The following is a 20,164-nucleotide window of genomic DNA, read 5'->3' on the forward strand; positions in this document are numbered from 1 at the left end:
CAGTCATTTTATCACTTTTCATTGAAAAGACTATTTTTTCTCTCCATTGTATTGTCTTTGTTCCTTTGTTAATTGGGTCTATTTCTGGGCTCTCTATTCTATTCCATTGATAATTTTTCTATTCTTTCACTAAAACCGCACTTTCTTAATTACTGTGGCTTTATTGTAAGTCTTGGGTAGTGTCAATCCAACTTTGTCTTCTCCTTCAGGATTGTGTTATGTTAGCTATCCATGGTTATTGCTTTTACTTAAAAACTGTAGAATCAGTTTGTCAATGTCCACAAAATAATTTCCTGGGTTTTTTTTTTTTTTTTTACCACAAATAAGATCTTTTATTTGTCACCATTAAAAGTCTGCATTTTAAACAGATTCTTGGACTGGTGGCTCGTATCCATCAGCTCATTCAACTTTAGCACCTGTCTCGTCCCCAGTAGCTTTTCCAGAGCTACTAGCTTCACCATGTAGCTCCATGAGTTTTCCCAATTCAAATTTGGCCTTCTTCAGCATTTTTACTAACAAAGACATCATGGAGTGGATAAATAAATTGGCAAGCCTTTTTTATGTCTTTTCCAATGCTATCTGGAATCAATTTATTGACCACCTCTTTCAAGTCATTTGTCTGCACCTCTCAGGTCATGATTTCCATCATCTTCTTGTGGATCTGGCGCACCTGCTGGTGCTGGGCATAAGAGGTCTTCCGAATCTGATTGTTGCATTTTTTTTTTTTAAACCCACACAGAGTAACCATTGGTAGTCTTGACATCAACGTGAGTTTCAATCATGATCTGCCATTTTTTGACCATGGAGCACATTTTGTCACGGGTAAGATCCATACCATGAAAATTAGTCAGGCAGTTTTTGCCCTGAACATCCTCAGTAATTAGCTTGAATTTTCTAAATGCTACTTCATCATTCTGCAGATCAGCAAGACTCACTTCAAAAACACGACCTTTGAAGCCATCAGATGTGATTTTGGTTTCTTGAGTTCTCATGACCAATGTTTTCCCAATATTCTTTATATTGAACATAGCTGATGCTTTCACATCATACCAATCCTTTTTAGAAAATGGGTCAACCACTTTCTTCTTGGCTCCCTTTTTGCCTGCTTTCATAAGGTGCTTGTTCTTGCTGACCGCCATGGTGCCGCTCAGAGCCAAAAGGGCTTTCCTGGGATTTAAATTGGGACTAAATTGAATATATAAAATAAATTGGAAAGAAGTGACATCTTGACAATACTGATTCTTCCTATCCATGCATATGGAACATCTCCATTTACTTAGAGCTTTGATTTCTTTCATTAGAGTTTTGTAGTTCTTTTCCATATTTTTAACATAAAACATGAAAGTGTATATTCCTTAACTAGTCCTGTAAGGTGAAGCCAAGGTCTTCTCTTGAGATGTATCCAGAGTCCTGTTCCTCATCCTTATGAAATGCATACTAACAGTGAATACTAGTTACATTTTATTTCTAGTTACATTTCTGTTATTATTATTTCCAGTTACATTTTATTTGCACTGGAGCAATAACTTAAAAAGCAACAAACAATCTGAGAGAGGTCTTCTAATTTTTATAATATTTTTACAAATTTTTGATTTTCTTGCTCACTACAGATTAATACAGATTTATTTTAGAGCTCGCCTTTATTGTGTTTTCCCAAGGCTTTTATCTGAGCATTCCTGCACGGAAAAAAAAAAAAAAAAGCTTTATTTTTATAGTTATATCACATTGGTTTCTTTGACATTTAATTGAATTGTTATTATACCAAGTTTAATTAGCATATAAAACATTTGCAAATATGCAAATGATTCTTGATAAGCATACTCCTCAACCAGTAGGAAAAGGACCACATAAGCACACAAGGAGATGCCTACTAGCCATGAGCTTTACATGTGCTACAAGTATTACATGTATTATAGAGGACCCAGAAACCACTCAGAGGTCAGCTAACAGAACTTCTACTGTTTATTGTTTATTTATTTTGCTTTATTTTTATGAAACAAAATCACAAAGGGAAAAGGAACAAAAAACAACTTTAATCCCCATTCTATATTTAGAAACTGTCAATAGAATAGGTTTAAAGAATAGAATTTTAAAGGTTTTTGAGGGGGTGGGTATTGTGTGTGATGTTTGTGGTGTGCTTTGACAGAAATTTTGCAGTTTGTTCTTTAATTATGAAATATTTTATATAGACTTCTTGATGATGGCTATTTTGACAGGAATGAGGTAATAACCTCATTGTAGTTTTGATTTGTATTTTTCTAATAATTAGCAATGTTGAGCATCTTTTCATGTGTCTGCTGGCCATCTGCATGTCTTCTTTGGATAAATTTCTATTTAGATCCTCTGCCCAGTTTTTGATTGGGTTGTCTCCTTATTTTTTATATTGAGCTGTTTGCATATTTTTGAAATTAATTCCTTGTCACTTGCACCATTTGCAAATATTTTATTCTATTCTGTAGGTTATCTTATCATTTTGTTTATAGTTTCCTTTGCTGTGCAAAAGCTTTTGAGTTTAATTAGGCCCCATTTGTTTATTTTTGTTTTTATTTCCATTACTCTAGGAGACAGTTCGGAGAAGGCAATGGCACCCCACTCCAGTACTTTTGCCTGGAAAATCCTATGGGTGGAGGAGCCTGGTGGGCTGCAATCCATGGGGTTGCTAAGAGTCGGACACGACTGAGCAACTTCGTTTTCACTTTTCACTTTCATGCATTGGAGAAGGAAATGGCAACCCACTCCAGTGTTCTTGCCTGGAGAATCCCAGGGACGGGGGAGCCTGGTGGTTGCCATCTATGGGGTCACACAGAGTCAGACACGACTGAAGTGACTTAGCATAGCATAGCATAGGAGACAGTTCCAAAAAATATTGCCGCAATTTATGTCAAAGGGTATTCTATGTTTTTCTCTAGGAGTTTTATAGTATCCAGTCTTACATTTAGGTCTTTAACCCAAAAGCATAGAGACTATTATAATGAACACCTAAGTGCCAACAACTCAGCATATGAAATAAACATTAGAGATATAAATAAAACCTCTTGTTTATGTATCCATCTGGGTCCCAACAAGAAACATAGTGACACACTCAATATGAGATCATTCCAAGAGATTTTGATAGAAAAATGACTATTTACCAAGGTGTGGGTATGAGAGAGCTACAAAAAACAGTGCAGAAATTTGGGAGTAGTAGCAACAAAGCTGTTACCATCCTTAGGCCCAAAGGGTTAAGAAAAGGAGATATGCCTGGAATCCAAAGAACATCATGTAGAATTGGCCTCTTTGAGTGTAGCAGAGACCTCTGGTCAAACATAGGCAGTCGGAGGTGACCTCACAGAGAAGGAGCCAGTAGAATACTCCCCACCCTCTTTTTGAATTCCTACTGGCTTCCCCATTGTCCAAATCCTTCCTGAAGCCACAGAACATGGAGAACCGGTTTATGCAGTTGATACAGGTCAGCCTCCCCTGGCAGAGAGCAGAGTGGAGAAGAGAGTTAACTGAAGAGGCAGATATCAGTTATTCAGCTTTCTCATCCCATCTCACCCTCTTCTTCCTCTCATCCACAGTGGTATCACTAATCTGAATTTAGTGTTTGGTATTTCCATTCAGAACTGTGTACTTTTACCATACTTGCATATGTCCATCTGCACTACAGAGTACTGTTTAGTCTGGTAGTTGCTAGAGTTATCCACCAAACACAATCCTAAAGGAAATCAACACTGAATATTCTCTGGAAGGACTGATACTGAAGCTGAAACTCCAATACTTTGGCCACTTGATACGAACAGCCGACTCATTAGAAAAGACTCTGATGCTGGGAAAGATTGAGGGCAGGAAGAGAAGGGGTGACAGAGGATGAGATGGATGGAGTGCATCACCAACTCAATAGACATGAATTTAGCAAACTCTGGGAGATAGTGAAGGACAGGGAAGCCTGGTGTGCTGCAATTCATGGTGTTGCAAAGAGTCAGACACAACTTAACGACTAAACAACAACAACCAAATACTTGGGGTGATCTTACAGTCACATAGTAAGATTATACTTCCTAGTCCTTTAAAGTTCAGTGTGACTATGTAACTTTCTTTAGACGATGAAATATAAGTGAAAAGGAAATATTCCTCTTCCAGGGAGAAGCTTTAAGAACTACCATGCAAGTCACTTTATCTGCTTCCCACTGGTAAAGTGATCAGTGAAGCATGTGACAAAATGAAGTTTATATCAGCCTGAGACTCTGAATTACTCATGAACAGAGGCCCCAGATAATCGGAGCTGGACGTATTATGGATCTAAGTCACTGAGATTTCAGAGTGTTTGTTAAAGTAGTATAATTTAGCTTGTCTAAACAGAAATGTTTTACATAGTTTTAAACTTTGTATAAATTATATTTTGCCATATTTATCATACAGCAGTTTTTTCCTTGACAATTTTTTTAATTTTATTTTTTAACACCAAAAACATTTTATATTGGGGTATTTTGAAATTCACTCATGCTAATGCAGGTAACATATAAAAATCTATAATATTTATCTGTTCTCCCATTGATAGAACAGTTAAGATACAATTTTTGCTATGACTCATAACGAGTATTCTGGTACATGTCTTCTGTGTAGATGTGCAAGAATTTCACTAGGGGATATACTCAGGGGAGGAACAACGTACTTTAAAGCTTTTCAAAGAAAGTAACAGGTTGGGAGGAGACTTTGATCATTATGAACCATAGTTTCCATCAAAAAGGTTTTCAGAAATCTTTGTCCCTCAGGACTGTGAAAACTGCCTCTCTCAGAACACTAAAATATAATATTCAGGAAAATTCTATTTTAAAATTGGCCTGACCTTGAGAAGACCAAAATCATCCTTAAAAATTAAAGAGATCCACCTCAGAGAACAAATGGTTACACAAAATAACACCAAATTACTCTTCTAAAAATCTCTCAGGATAAAAGGCAAATTGAGATAAAGGGAAAAAATAGTATAATTTGGAATTGGTTCTTAAAAATTTTTCTTTTTACAAATATAGTGAGAAATAAAACTACATAATCAGCCAGTAACTGATTAAAAGTATTATCAGCAAAGACAATTGGTGACTAAACAATGTGCTACCAGTCATGAGTGAAAGAATGATAGTACAGAATTATCCATATTATCTTTTCCATTCTCAGTCTAGGTTACTAATATCAAATAATCACCTTTTTTTTTAAAAAAAAAAGCAATCTGAATAACAGGATTGGTTCCCCCACCTCATCCCACTCCTACACAAAGGTGATGAGAAATAGAGAAACATTCTGGAAATATTTGAATGAGAAAGGAAAATGCCTCAGAACATGTCATGTACATTTCTTTGGAATCCACCATACAAAAATATCCTGTAGTAAAAGATACTTGTGTAGGTAACAAGTATTGCAGACTGTAATATTAAGAACATAAGGTATAGTAGTAGTATGTATTTTTATGGTACCCAAGGCCCTAGAAAACAGTTATGAAGATGATTATAAAAGTATGGAAACTTTTGGATGAAGTGGAACACATATGGAAAGCAGATTATGAAACACTCTGGTAATAGCCTAGTTTTGTTTTTTTTTTTTAATCTGGAGTCTGTCACAATATAGATGAAAATATCAAGAGCTGTTCTCTAAGCAGTAGGATTGTGGATGTTTTTAAATTTCATTTTTTATGTATACATATATCTAATTTTCTACAAAATTAAATATTAAAAACATTATATATTACATTTGAATTACTTATATTAAGAATTTTTTAATGGCTGGAAAAAAAGAAACAAATAAATTTTTTTGCCTCCCCATCAGCATTTTGCAACTGCCATTTTCTTGACTTTCAGTGTAGGGCTTTCATTTTGTTTCCATGTGCTCGGACTCAGACCACTGGGATGTGCTCACCTCCAAAGACTAGTGTGATAATAAGAGGAAACACCAAACAAGAACCTTCTTTCCTCATGTCCAGTTACTCTTCTCCCTCCCTCTAGGCCTGTCTGAAGCCCAGAATAACAAAGGCTGTTGATAAAAGTACAAATTAGCCTGCAGCTGAATGGGGGCTCATATCACAGAGCAAGAGTGCCCATCCAAGCTCTCAGTTCCTGTTTCACCTGCATACCTTTTCCATACCAGTTCCTGCCTGCTACTCCTCCACAACACTTCACCCTATCCAAAGGTCACGTACCCATTCATTCTTAAAAGACTAGAGATAGGAAAACCCACAGTTAAGTTCCCTCATTTTACAGATGGAGATATTTCCAGAGAGGGAAAGTACCTTCTCTAAGGTCACACAACAGTACAGTAAATGTTAGATCTGACACAAGACCCATGTCATAGATAAAGGATTAGAAAACTGGGCTCCACACTGTGACAGACACAGGTTCAAATCCCAGCTTTTCACTCCCTAAGCCTTTGCTTGCTCAGAAGTAAATGGAGCAACATAAGGTTGAGTGAGGACAAATCAGGTCACATGAGTCCATGCTTTACTGTGCAGGGCCTGGCACATAGTACACATCAAACAAATGGCAGCTGTATTATTATTATTACTAACACTTACACTAATACTAATACAATAGTACTGTTATGATAGAAATTTGCTGCTTAAAAGCTACATCTCCTTCCTCTAGATCCTCGCCATAAGTTGCCCTTTTCTAAGATGACGTCACATCTTGGAAGTTTTCTGGTAACTCTGGCCAAATTAAACATCTCTCGTTAACCTTAAGTGCCTTGTGCAAGACCTGTCACTTTGCAGCTGACATATTGACACTTGCTCTAATTTCAGTTGTGATGCAGCCACTGCAGTTCTTCTTTCTCAAAGCATTTTATTTGAAGTCACTTGAGTGCATTCTGACACCCTGTGATTTTTAAAGTCAAATAAATAATTGCTCCATTTCCTCCTGAGCTTTGATGAAATGTCAAAAACATTATAGAAACTGATGAGAGTTTTGTGAAGGTCTTATCAGTAGCCCACTGCATCACCATTATCATCATTCCTAGTCAAACTCTAGGGTCATTTAAACAGCACATTTTGACTTAAATTCAGGTTTTAATTATAATAATCAGCATACAATGTTTTTTCATTGACTGTTTACATTTGTTTGGGATTAATTTGGATGACACAGTCAGTACTAAATTAGGACCGATCAATACTAAATTAGGACCAGGAGGGGGAAAATACCCAGATAATTTTTAAATGAGTGATTATCCAATAACTTCAACCTCTTCTCTAAAACATTTTGTGCAGAGTGGTGAAAAAGGATCACATTTTAGGACTGAAATTGGCCACCTTCACTTCTCCTTGCTTGCTAACCTTCTGATCAGAATTCTAGCTCACAGTGACATGTACAAAAAGTGGGCCTTAGCAGATAGGGAAAAGACCAGCCCAACAGAGACCCTGGAAAATTCACCATCTCAAAAATTAAGAACTGGCTTCATTGAAATGGAGACATCCCAAACCAGGCATCACTCTGGGTACATGCCATACTCTAACTACACTCGCTGGTATACTGAGAGAGAAAATAAAGCAGTCAATGGCACAGGTGCAGTCAGCTGTAGAGAATCAATAATGTCACTCCCAGAAGACTTCTGTGGTTTACAAAGTCAAATCTCTTCAATAACCAGAACTGCATGAACTGATAGACCAAAGTACCTTTTTTATAGCGCCCAGACTGCAAAAGATCTAATCACAGAGTGAAAAAAGCCACAGACTGCAAGCATGCAGACTTGTGTGATACACTAACTGGTGGCCTTGGAAAAGTCACTGTGTCTCTCAGAATCTCAGTCTGCTGGCATATAAAAATGGATATAATGTATGTGAAAATGCTTTAGCCACAATGAAACACTATGTAACTATAAATGATAATTACAAAAACAATAACTGCTCTAAATATGCAGCACTCTAAGGAAATAAAAAAACTTCAAATTTGATCTGTATCCTCAAGGTGCTTATGACCATATGAGGAAGACAAAAGTGATGATGTCAATGAAACAACTAAACTTCAATACGAGCATGTTCAATGCTTTGTTTCAAAAAAAACATTTGTAAGAATCATCTTATTTGGGCTTCCCACGTGGCTCAGTAGTAAAGAATCTGCCTGCCAATGCAAGAGACATGGATTCAGTCCCTGGGTCAGGAAGATCCCCTGGAGAAGAAAATGACAACCCACTCCTGTATTCTTGCCTGGGAAATCCTGTGGACAGAGGAGCCTGGCAGGCTACAGTCCTGTGGGGATCACAAAGAGTCAGATACAACTTAGCAACTGAACAAGAATCATCTTATTTGACCCTCATAACAGCCCTACGAGGAAGGTAGAATTATTACTACTATACCCCTTTAATAGACAGGAATCAAAATAAGTGAGTTACTTGCCCAATGGGGCACATGGGCACAAACCAAAATCTATGTCTTTGAATTCCTGATGAAGTACACTTTTCTGAGTCATACCTTTCAGTCTACTTATTAAGCTAGATTAAGTAGTATGGGCCCTATAACTTCTGTAGAAGTTCAGAGAAAGGATGAATGGTTGATGAATAAGAAGTAAGAAAGGTCTGAGATGTCTTATGGAGGCACTCCCAAAAGCTCAGTAGGATTTCAGTAGGCTGAGAAGCTATGAGAAAGCACTCATATTAACGTTCCCAGATGTTCAAGCTATACACAAGGCCCTTCAGAATTTGTTATGGCTCCATTCCCACACTGACTCTGAGAATTACTGCACTGTGAACTGTCATTACTAAGAGGAATCTTCTACCTCAGATCTGTTAAGGCTGGAAAAGGCAAACCACCTAATCAGAGTCCAACTCCCTCATCTGTCTCTCTCACACATTTATCCTTCCCCACAAAATAGGGGAAGGATAATGTTCTTTTCTTGTAAACTTTTTACAAGAGTACGTTTACATAAGCATAAAAAACACATGATTTCATTGAAAAAATATTGATATAAAGACAAACAAGCATTGGTGACAGATATTTCTGAGAAATTATTTATTCAGTTATTAAGTTAATGAAACCAAATGACCTACTTTAATCACATAGCCTTCAACTCGACATTCCAGAATCTCTCCTTACAGATTGATGATAGGCTAACTAGAAAGGCAAAGAATATTAATAACACTATAAAAATTCAAATATTCCCTCAGTTCTCCAACTAAATTTTGATGAACAGAGCAATGCATTTAAACTGGAAAGCAAAAGACTATTGCTTTTTCCCCAGGGGCTGTGCATGAGATGGTTGGCAAATGCACATCCATGTCTGGAACACTGGAGGAAAATTCCTACAATACCTGATTGCCAGGGCTGGCCAGGCCATAGCTGCCTACCCCACCACAAAGTCACCCCACCTACACTGGCGGTAGCTTAGGGGGAAGCATAGTGCTAGAGGGCCTGGTTTAGTTTTATAGAACCCTCGGACTACTTTGAAGTGCTTCAAGGGTACAAATATTTTGGATTAAATTTAATTTGAGAAAACCACCCTAAATTCTTTGTTAACCTATGCTGGGTCTGACTCTTCTGCGAACCCATGGACTGTAGCCCACCAGGCTCCTCTGTCCATGGAATTTCCTATAGTAAACATAATAAGCTCACTCAAATGTACCATGCTTGAGCACACTAAAAGCCATAGATATATTTCCTTATGTAGTATAGAACAGTTTTGAGGGCAGATCTCAGAATATAACTCTTCCTATCACCTCTATTATGGGTTTGAGCTTTATGGACATATATCACTGATTAGAGAAGTTATAGGTCTCCATTCATCATTTTATTTCAAGCCTGTGTGGGTTCACTCACACAAAATTGTACAAATAAGAGGAGGATCATGGAACACATGTATTGGGCCCAATGAAATGCAAGACAAGACAGTCATATCATCAGTGCTTGTTCTCACTTTCTGCATAATAGTCCGTTTGCAATGACAAACGTACACATAACATGTTGCATTATGAAAGTATTATCATAGTATAAAGGATTGCAGCAGGCTAAAGGCTTCTTGTCAGATTTTTGTATTAACAACATGGCATGGAAGTTAACAGATGTTGTTAGTGATTCAAATTTAAAATAAAGACATCCTTTCCTAATCCTCTTTCATGTTTCAGGATCAGTCGAGTTTAAGCATCCTAAGATTGCTGGCATACTATTTAACACATGTTACTATTTTTAGCTACTACACTTCTTAGGATTCATCTGGATTTTCTCAATACTGGGCATTCAAAACAAAATTCCCTAATAAATTGGATGGCAAGCCTGTCACATGGCAGCCACTATCATCTAGACACCTGATGCTTAATTTCTATGTCCATCACAACAACTGTCATCATTGTCAGTGACTGATATAATAAATCTTATAACATTGAATTTATAAAATATTTATAATGTATTTATAACTGAAGTTTTTGTTTCTATGTGTGTGCTAAGTTGCTTTAGTCATGTTCTACTCTTTGTGACCCCATGGACTGTAGCCTGCCAGGCTCCTCTGTTCATGGGATTCTCCAGGCAAGAATACTGGAGTGGGTTGCCATGCCCTCCTCCAGGGGATCTTCCCAACCTAGGGATTGAATCCACGTCTCTTATGTCTCCTACACTGCCAGGTGGGTTCTTCACCACAAGCGCCACCTGGGAAGCCCTCTGTTTCCATATCCAAGTGAAAAAAAAATTATTTGAAAGCAAAGCATTCTGCTACTTGAAGGAAGGAAAGAGAAAAGGAAGGAGAAAATAGGGGAAAGAGGGATGGAGAGAAAGAGATAGGGAGAGCAATTTGAGTATCATTGGTCAAATTATAATATTGGCCCAGGAGACTAGAGCCATGAATTCTAGGTGATTCCATCCTGGATATGCTGTGTTACCTTGACCATTTACGTCCTGTCCCCTCAAAGCCTTGAGTTTCCAATCTGTTAAACTTAAGCATTTAACAAGGATTTACTGAGCACTTCTCTGAACTCAAAGCTGTGCCTAGGAGAACAGGTCTGGCTCTGCCCTCATAGGGCTTATTGTGCGAGGACAGAGAGAAAACAACCAGGTTAAGCATAGTAACAATAAGAGTACCTGCCTCATGGGACTATTATGAGGACCAAATAAGATGATTCTTGCAAATATGATTTGAAAACTCAAAACATTGGCCAACTACGTGCTGTCTGGTACTGAAGTTCAGTTGTTTCATTGACATTCATATGTTTGTCTCCTTGACATGGTTATAAGCACCTTGAGGATAGAGATCAATTTTTTTGTTTGTTTGTTTAACAACTTATCATTTCTTTATTATTATTTTTTTTACTTTACAATATTGTATTGGTTTTGCCATACATCAACATGAATTTTAATGCTTTTTCCCTACCTCATATTTAGAGCATTTATTGTTTTAGTATCAATTGACCCATTTCTCCATGAATATATTCTACATTTTGGCCTCCTTGCATTTCCTGGAAGACACCAGGCTCTTTCCTGCCTTTGAATTTCCTGTCATGGTGTTTCCAAAGCCTGGAATTCCTTTTCTCCCTCTCACATCCCCTTTAGACTTCATTGGCTTCCTGCTCCTTATCCTGTAGATTTCAGCATAAATGTTAACTCTTCAGTAAGAAATTCCCTCTCATCCATAAGTAGGTGTTCCCCTTGATCATCCATTAAGTCTGTCTCTTGGGCTATTGTTCAAGTCTCATTTAATTTCTTCTCTGCTTCTTTTGACCTTTAGCTCAGCTGCTTGGAGTCTGCCCTGCACACAAGGAATTCAAGTCATCAGCCAAAGCTGCTGAGGCCATGGTTGCCCAGCCTTTGTGCTCTAATTCTTTTTTTTTTTTTTTAACTTTACAATATTGTATTGGTTTTTCCATATATCAACATGAATCCGCCACAGGTATACACGTGTTCCCCATCCTGAACCCTCCTCCCTCCTCCCTCCCTGTACCATCCCTATGGGTCGTCCCAGTGCACCAGCCCCAAGCATCCAGTATCATGCATCGAACCTGGACTGGTGACTCGTTTCATATATGATATTATACATGTTTCAATGCCATTCTCCCAAATCATCCCACCCTTGCCCTCTCCCACAGAGTCCAAAAGACTGTTCTATACATCAGTGTCTCTTTTGCTGTCTCGTATACAGGGTTATTGTTACCATCTTTCTAAATTCCATATATATGCGTTAGTATACTGTATTGGTGTTTTTCTTTCTGGCTTACTTCACTCTGTATGATAGGCTCCAGTTTCATCCACCTCATTAGAACTGATTCAAATGTATTCTTTTTAATGGCTGAGTAATACTCCATTGTGTATATGTACCACAGCTTTCTTATCCATTCATCTGCTGATGGACATCTAGGTTGCTTCCATGTCCTGGCTATTATAAACAGTGCTGCGATGAACATTGGGGTACATGTGTCTCTTTCAATTCTGGTTTCCTCGGTGTGTATGCCCAACAGTGGGATTGCTGGATCATAAGGCAGTTCTATTTCCAGTTTTTAAAGCTGGAAAGACTACAGGTTCTCAGTCAGTGTTTTAGCCACTTTATGGTGCATTCAGCCTGCTCTGGGGCCGAAACCTGCAAAGGGGACTCTCAACCCCATCCATTTCTTCTTCTAAGTGCCAACCTCTCCATGTGCCCTCCGGCCCCCACTTTGTTCACTTTCCTGTGCATTCAGTTTTTTTCCAGAGTTTATAGTTGCTATGGAAAGGCAGGTCCAATAGGAACTACTTAGACATTCTAGAAATCGAACTCCCAGAGTGATTCTTTTAGATATAAATCAAGCCATGTAGTGTGTGCATGTGTGCGTGTGCGCTCAGTCATGTCCAACTCCATGTCACCCCATGGACTGTAGCCCGCCAGTTTCCTCTGTCCATGGGGATTCTCCAGGACACTCACTCCAAGAATACTGGAGTGGGTTGCCATTTCCTTCTCCAGGGGATCTTCCATGTAATACCTCTGCTCAAAACCTTGTAATAGCTCCCAAAATTATCTAGATTAAAAGCCAAGAGACCTACATCAGTCTACATGATCTGTCCTCAATTACTACTCTGCCTTCATCTCCTTTTTTTGTTTTGCTCAGTGATGTCTGACTGTTTTGCAACCCCCACCAGGCTCCTCTGTCCATGGGACTTCCCAGCAAGAATACTGGAGTGGGTTGCCATTTCCTTCTCCTAGGGATCTTCTCGGATCAGGTATCAAACCTGAGTCTCCTACATTGGCAGGCAGATTCTTTACCAATGAGCCACCAGGGAAGCCCCCTCTTCTCCTTTTACTCTCCCTTTATTCAATCCATTTCTTCCTCATTGATTTTGTTGTTCTTTCATATCAAATGTGTTCTTTACTTCTTTTCCCCTCCCTATAGAAGTTACCCCAAATATCCAGAAGGCAGACTCTCACTACTTTAAACCTCAGCTCAAGCTGTCACCTCTTCTTTACTACAACTTTCTACCCCCAACCTTCATGGCTCCCATTCCCCTTTCCCTCCTCATCTTTTGTTTTGTTTGTAGCACTTATTATCTTCTGACCTACTATATATTATTTATTATGTTTATTGTCTATTGTTTATCTCACCTTATTTTTCTATAAGCTACTTCAAGACAGACACCTTTGTCTCTTGTTTGTTTGTTTGTTTAGTCCTGCATCTCCAGCCTCTAGAGGAAATCTACCAGGAGAATAGGTATCAGTATACATTTGTCAAATAACTAGGTGGGTGAATAAATAATATGGAAAAATTAAACATATTCCAGGGAAGCAACTATTACACAAAGTATTTGGGGGGATCTTTAAACGTGAGGGACACAGTTTGAATTCCTTTTGTTCTTAAAGATGAATTTACATTTTGGAAACTACCAAAAGTCTTTCAGAGCCAAGGATAGTCAAAACAGAAGGTGAATAAACCAGACATTATCTTTTTAGATTAAAAAATAAATTATGATATCATGAGACAACGTTTAATTCTTTGCTTCAAAGGCAAGCTATGAAGAAATTTTCAGGAAAAAATTCTAAAAATATTTTATTTGCCTGCTGCATATTTTGAATTAGTATGTGGTTTTCTAATGGGATAGTTTTGAAGTTAAGGTTTCTGATTTTTTTAAAGTACCATATTTGTCCTTTGCAGTATTGCTGAGATAAACATTTTCACTGAATTTGTTAATAGATAGTCTAGCAAAGTCCAGCTCTTGATTTCTATCAGATATGAGCAGCAAAGAGTGCTTTCTTCTTATTGTGTTTTCAGACATTGTGGGGCTTGTTCGTCTAGTCAAGGCTATGGTTTTTCCAGTGGTCATGTATGGATAGAGTTGGACTGTGAAGAAGGCTGAGTGGCGAAGAATTGATGCTTTTGAACTGTGGTGTTGGAGAAGACTCTTGAGAGTCCCTTGGACTACAAGGAGATCCAACCAGTCCATTCTAAAGGAGATCAGTCCTGGGTGTTCTTTGGAAGGACTGATGCTAATGCTGAAACTCCAATACTTTTGCCACCTCATGTGAAGAGTTGACTCATTGGAAGAGACTCTGATGCTGTGAGGGATTAGGGGCAGGAGGAGAAGGGGACGACAGAGGATGAGATGGCTGGATGGCATCACCCACTCAATGGACATGAGTTTGGGTGAACTCCAGGAGTTGGTGATGGACAGGGAGGCCTGGCGTGCTGCAATTCATGGGGTCACAAAGAGTCGGACACAACTGAGCGACTGAACTGAACTGAACTGAGGCTGGTGGAGCTGGAAAAGGCAGCTGGGTCTGAAAAATCTTGAGCCCATTGATGTTGATGGTTAGTGACATAGCTGTTGTAGATCAATAATGGTAAAGTTTGTTTAGGGTTAACATTAAAGGAAACTTTTTTTTCTGAATTCTTGTATTCTTTTTATTTTTTGGCTGTGTGACTTGTGGGAATCTTAGTTCTCCAACCAGGGATCAAATCTGGGCCCACAGCAGTGAAAGCACAGAGTCCTAAACCCCTGGACCTCCAGGGAATTTCTGGCTTCTGGTATTCTTAATAGTATTTTTTTATTATTAATTATTTGTATGACAAACCAATAGTGTAATTGAAGTACTTTCTATGCATGCTGTAGTGTTTTATTTTATGCCTGTAATCACCCTTCCCTTCCTCTAGGTGATGAATGGCCATATAATTGCACTTTCTTGCACTTCTTAATTGGTCACTTTTTATCAAATGGGATAATAACCTATTGATTAATACTATAGATGCTTATTCAGCGGTCTTTCCTAATACTGGGTGAATTAGAAAAGCACTGCCCTCACTTAGTTAATAGCTTATTTTGCTCTCTGCTCTACTGCCCTCACTCTACATCTATTTTTTTGTTTGTTTTCTGGCATTAGAATATATAGACACAACTGTCTACCCTTATGTTTTTGCTGTCAGTCTACTAAGAATTGAGTGAGCAAGTGATCAGGCTTTCCTATAGTTGTTTCTAATTCCTTTTCCTGATACTAGGAAAATGCAAGACACTAAATAGATTTCATCTCAACTTCCAACCCAAACAATTTGCAGCTGTGTAACCAGTCTAGCTCAATGGGAAATCATGCCTTAATTGTTTAGTGATGTCTACCATCAGCATGTAATAGAGATTTAGGACACAGGCTAAGCTCACTACAGGCCATGGGAACAAGAACAAAGACCTTCAGGAGATGAATAGAAGGTGATGTTTAAGGGCTGAGAATAACTATTTCCTTAACCTGAGCATTCTGTGTTCGTGGACTTTCAGTTGACTCTGTCCTTTCCCTAACACCACATGGTTCTGAATGCAGTGACAAGAGTTGGGAGCAGGAGTGGAGGCAGGGAAGAAACAGGAGTTTATCTCCTCTTTGGCTGGAGGTCTCTCCCTACTTGGAATCCAAATTTATAAGATTTTCCTTTTGCAAAGGGCTTTGATACCTCATGGGTAGCACAGTGAAATATAGTCCACCACCAACCAAGGCAAGCTAGTTTGGGATATCACTATTTAAACATGTTATGCTCAATATTATTTGTATCAAATATGCATAAAATGTATAATTCATAAGACTTTATAAACACCACTTTTCTGGCACCTATCAATTCTCCTGGTAGGAAGCTGTTTGTTATGTAGGATGCTTACCTGAGTGGTATGATCCAGTTTTCATTCTTGAGGGATCTGAGCTCTCAGTTGCCCTACTTGTATGGTTCTAGTAGTGAACCATCATGCTTTACCTGTGGGCATACTTGTAGGACAACAGAATAACCCAGGAGATTCCCCCAAATTCCTTTCATGCTCTTCTCTGCCCCGCCATGTTGCAGCACCCTTGTTCTTCTACATAATATCAATCACCCAGCAAAAACTGTAGCATTATTTTTTGCCCGGTTGTCTAGTGGGCCCCAGATGGTCATCACCACACTTAACTTTCAGCCATGGAAGGCAAAAATAAGTTGCATGGGCAGAGTGTTAACTATCTTGATCTGCCTCTTATCATACTACTATGTTTTTTTCAGCCTGTATCTATGATCTCGAGGATTTTCCTATGACCAGATGAGTAAAGGGAAAATTTAAACCTAGGCTGTAGATGCTGGTCCCAGTCAAGAATCTACCTTCCAATGCAGAGGACACATGGGTTTGATCCCTGGTGGGGGAATATGCCATGGGACAACTAAACCCACACGCTGCAACTAGAGAGCCTGTGTGCCACAACTAGAGAAGCCCACACACTGCCACTGCTGAGCCTGGGCACTCTAGAGCCTGTGATTCCACAACTAGAGAGAGCCCATGCACTGCAATGAAGACACAGTGAAGTCCAAAAAAGTGGTCTCAACAGTATAATAGCCTCACTTGGACCTGCTCTCTTCTTCCTGAGATGCCTCTAGTATTATCTGCATCTCACATGTTACCTCTCCCTCTGGATTTTAGTCTCTGGACTACTGTTCTCAGGGCATGCTTCTTTCATTTTTCTTCTGTCTCTGCTTCTGACTCCCACCCCTTTCTGGCTTGATTCCTTGTGTATCTTTGAAATTTAATTGTAATCATCTTAACCCTGATCCTGCTTTAGCCAGCAAAGTACTTTAAAAACTAACCACAAGGTTGGAAAGGTTCCTTACTGTACAATTCTGGTTCCTAAAAACTATCTCATGACTAATTTAACTGTTTAATGACATCATAGTTATATTTCATTTTCTATTAACCACTCATCATTTGGGAAGAAAGATTTCAGATTAAGAGTAACTGTTACTTATGAATAACTCTAAATACTTAAGAGTTATTCATCATCTATTACCAGTAAGCAATTTACTCTCAAGATGATTTATTAAGGCCCAGACTAGCTATGGAACCAGGCCTGCAAAGAATTTACATGTTAAGAAATCTGAAAGTGTTCTTGTCCTCTTTCCAAATATAAACACTCTTGATAATATGGGCATACATTCTAATTAATTAGTCAAAAGTTGCATTGTATAGAAATAGCAGTGCTTTGTATCCCAGAGAAAGTACTAGGGGTAGTTAATAAATAATAATTATATTCTCATTTTCAGTAATCAGAAAAATAGCTTGAATAGAACAGATGAATGGCTTTCTGCAGCTGAATAAAAATCAAAATAATTAGCATATGTTATAAAAGTTCACTTTAGAAACAAGCTATTTTTAGGACTCTATCTTTGTAATTATCCCAAGATATCCTACACAAAATAAATAAATAAAAGAATGAATGAAAACTGCCATCAGGACCTCTAACTACTTATTCTGAATAAGAGTGGAAAATGCATGGGCTTGGAAAAACAAAGTGAGAAAGAGACCAAAATATTATTTAAGCCACTGTCCACATAAAGCATACCAGCAAAGTATACAAACCATAGAGTTATGTCTTGAAGAGCAGGGATTCCCTAAATTAAAAACACCGTGAGGAAGTACTGGCTAATTGAAAAAGGTACAAGAAATCTTTGCAACACCTAAAAAGAACTGAGTAAAATCTGTTGTCACAGAAAGGATAGAGCTCATTAATTTCCCATCTCCTGAAGGTAGAAGTCAATTGACTGTAAACAGACCATCCAAGCTCAAAGATTTATTATTTACCTACTTCTTCTAAATAGCTTAGCATCGTTAAACAGAGTAACAAGGCACAAAACTCAAGTTTAAATTAAGTCATATAGACAAGTGTGTTTCTGGATATTGGTTTAAATAAATACACATCATTCAAATAAATACCAAAAATAGGGATATGACCCTGAATCTATCAATGAAGTGACAGTTTTAAAATACTATCACCAACCAACAAGAGAGTAGAATATTTCAGTTCAAAACAGTTGCTCTAATACTAAAGTTGATTTTGGATACTTTGCACATTACAAGTTTCTTTGGAGAAACATGGCCAGGCAGAAAGCCTTTGAAAACACCAACTGTAATTATGTTGCTGTGGAGAATTCTGGATTCAATTGCCATAGATGGAAACCAAAGGATGAGCTAAAAATGCATTTCCAGATGTTTGCTGACCATCTCCACTTATGTGGCCCATATATATCTTTAAGATACACCCAGACTGGACTCATAGTTTCTCCCCTTTCTTGCCAAAAGAGAGCAAAACAAATGAAGAAAAACTTAAAAATAAATGGCTTGTCTCCTCCTTACTTGTTTCTTGTCTGGGTGAATAATGTCAATATTCATCCAGTCACTCATACCAGACACATGGGAATCATGCTTGATACCACCCTCTCTCATACTGCCTGAATTCAGTCTATCACCATGTGCTTTGATTCTGCCTCAAATTTGTCCTGTTTCTCTATCAGCATCAACCAAGTTTATCATAATCTCTGAGTTCCTCTACTGCAAAAGCCTCATAGTCTCCATCACCCACTTCAAACCCCTCCTATTTATTCTCTGTGCAGCAGTGTGATTTTATTTTTTTCCAAAAACAAAAATCTGGTCATGTCACACTGTTGCTTAAACTTCTCTCTGGTTCCCCATTGCTTTTATGAGGTGGGGTGAAGGGGGAAGCCACATTATTCCAATGACCTGTAAGGTCTTGCATGGTCAGATTTGGGTCAGGGGCTGGCTGAATTCCATCACTTCAAAGCATACAATTCCATCAACTCAAATGATACAAACAGTTAAAACCAGTTACAATAAAAATTAGATAATGGTGAAACCTAGAAGATACCCAAAAGAATCCATGATGTCCATGGCTACAAAACTATATCCCAGTTAAAATGCATGGACTTCGGGTCACCACTGACATAGTAGGTCACATTCAGGAAATTTGAAATATCTCAGCATGTTAAACTGTGACTTGGGTAGAATCATCCATGAAGTAGAACCCAGGTCTCTATAATTCCTGATTAGTATCCCTAATCTGTAACCATATTATAGTCACAAATCTTTGATCCTGTAACAATAGTATGACCACAAATCTCTGACCAAGTAAGTGAAGTCCATCAGAAATGGTTTAACCCTGCTCTCCCAGTAGGGTAAGTGATTTTGCAAACCCAGTAGGGCTGCCAGATAAAATATAGGACACCCATTTTAATTAAATTTCAGTTATTGAAGCTATTCGTTGTTCACCTGAAATTCAAACTTAACTAGGTATCTTATTGTTATTAGCTAAATCTGGCAACCCTAATAGCCAGTAAGATACAGAAATAATTATATAAACATTGAAGCAAACCAAACCCTTAGTTATTTACTCTTCTCATTTTAGGAATATGCTTTGTTATTATCTTGATTAGTCTCCAAGTTTGCAATTTAAGGTATTTAAGACATTTCACAAAAATTGACCTATTGGAGGTTCTAAAATAATATTTTTAATTTGAAATGTTTAGTTTTCATTAAACTACTAAAATGAGTAAGAGAATTGTGTTATCTGTATATGCAAAGTTTGAATGCTCATCAGAATGTGATTTAGACCACTATCCAGTGAACCAGTGAAGTTGCTCAGTCATGTCTGACTCCTATCCCATGGACTGTAGCCTACCAGGCTCCTCTATCCATGGAATTTTCCAGGCAAGAGTACTGGAGTGGGTTGCCATTTCCTTCTCCAGGGGATCTTCCCAACCCAGAGATCAAGCCCAGGTCTCCCACACTGTAGACAGACGCTTTACCATCTGAGCTACCTTTTGGTTAATTAAATTTATCAGCATTACTATAGGACTTAGAAACATTTTGTTTATTAGGTATGTAAGATTACCCTGGGGGCTTCTCAGGTGGCTCAGTGGTTAAAAAAAAAAAAAAAAAATCCGCCTGCCAATGCAGGAGATCCAAGTTCAATCCCTAGGT

The 20,164-nt window shown here is 38.2% G+C and overlaps 1 pseudogene; it reads right to left on the minus strand.

Annotated features, from left to right (window-relative positions):
* Positions 1-345: 345 nt before the first annotated feature.
* LOC102413555 lies at positions 346-1,147 on the minus strand (annotated as a pseudogene).
* Positions 1,148-20,164: the final 19,017 nt, after the last annotated feature.

This window comes from Bubalus bubalis, chromosome X, assembly GCF_019923935.1.
Source record: "Bubalus bubalis isolate 160015118507 breed Murrah chromosome X, NDDB_SH_1, whole genome shotgun sequence".
Classification (NCBI taxonomy): Eukaryota; Metazoa; Chordata; class Mammalia; order Artiodactyla; family Bovidae; genus Bubalus; species Bubalus bubalis.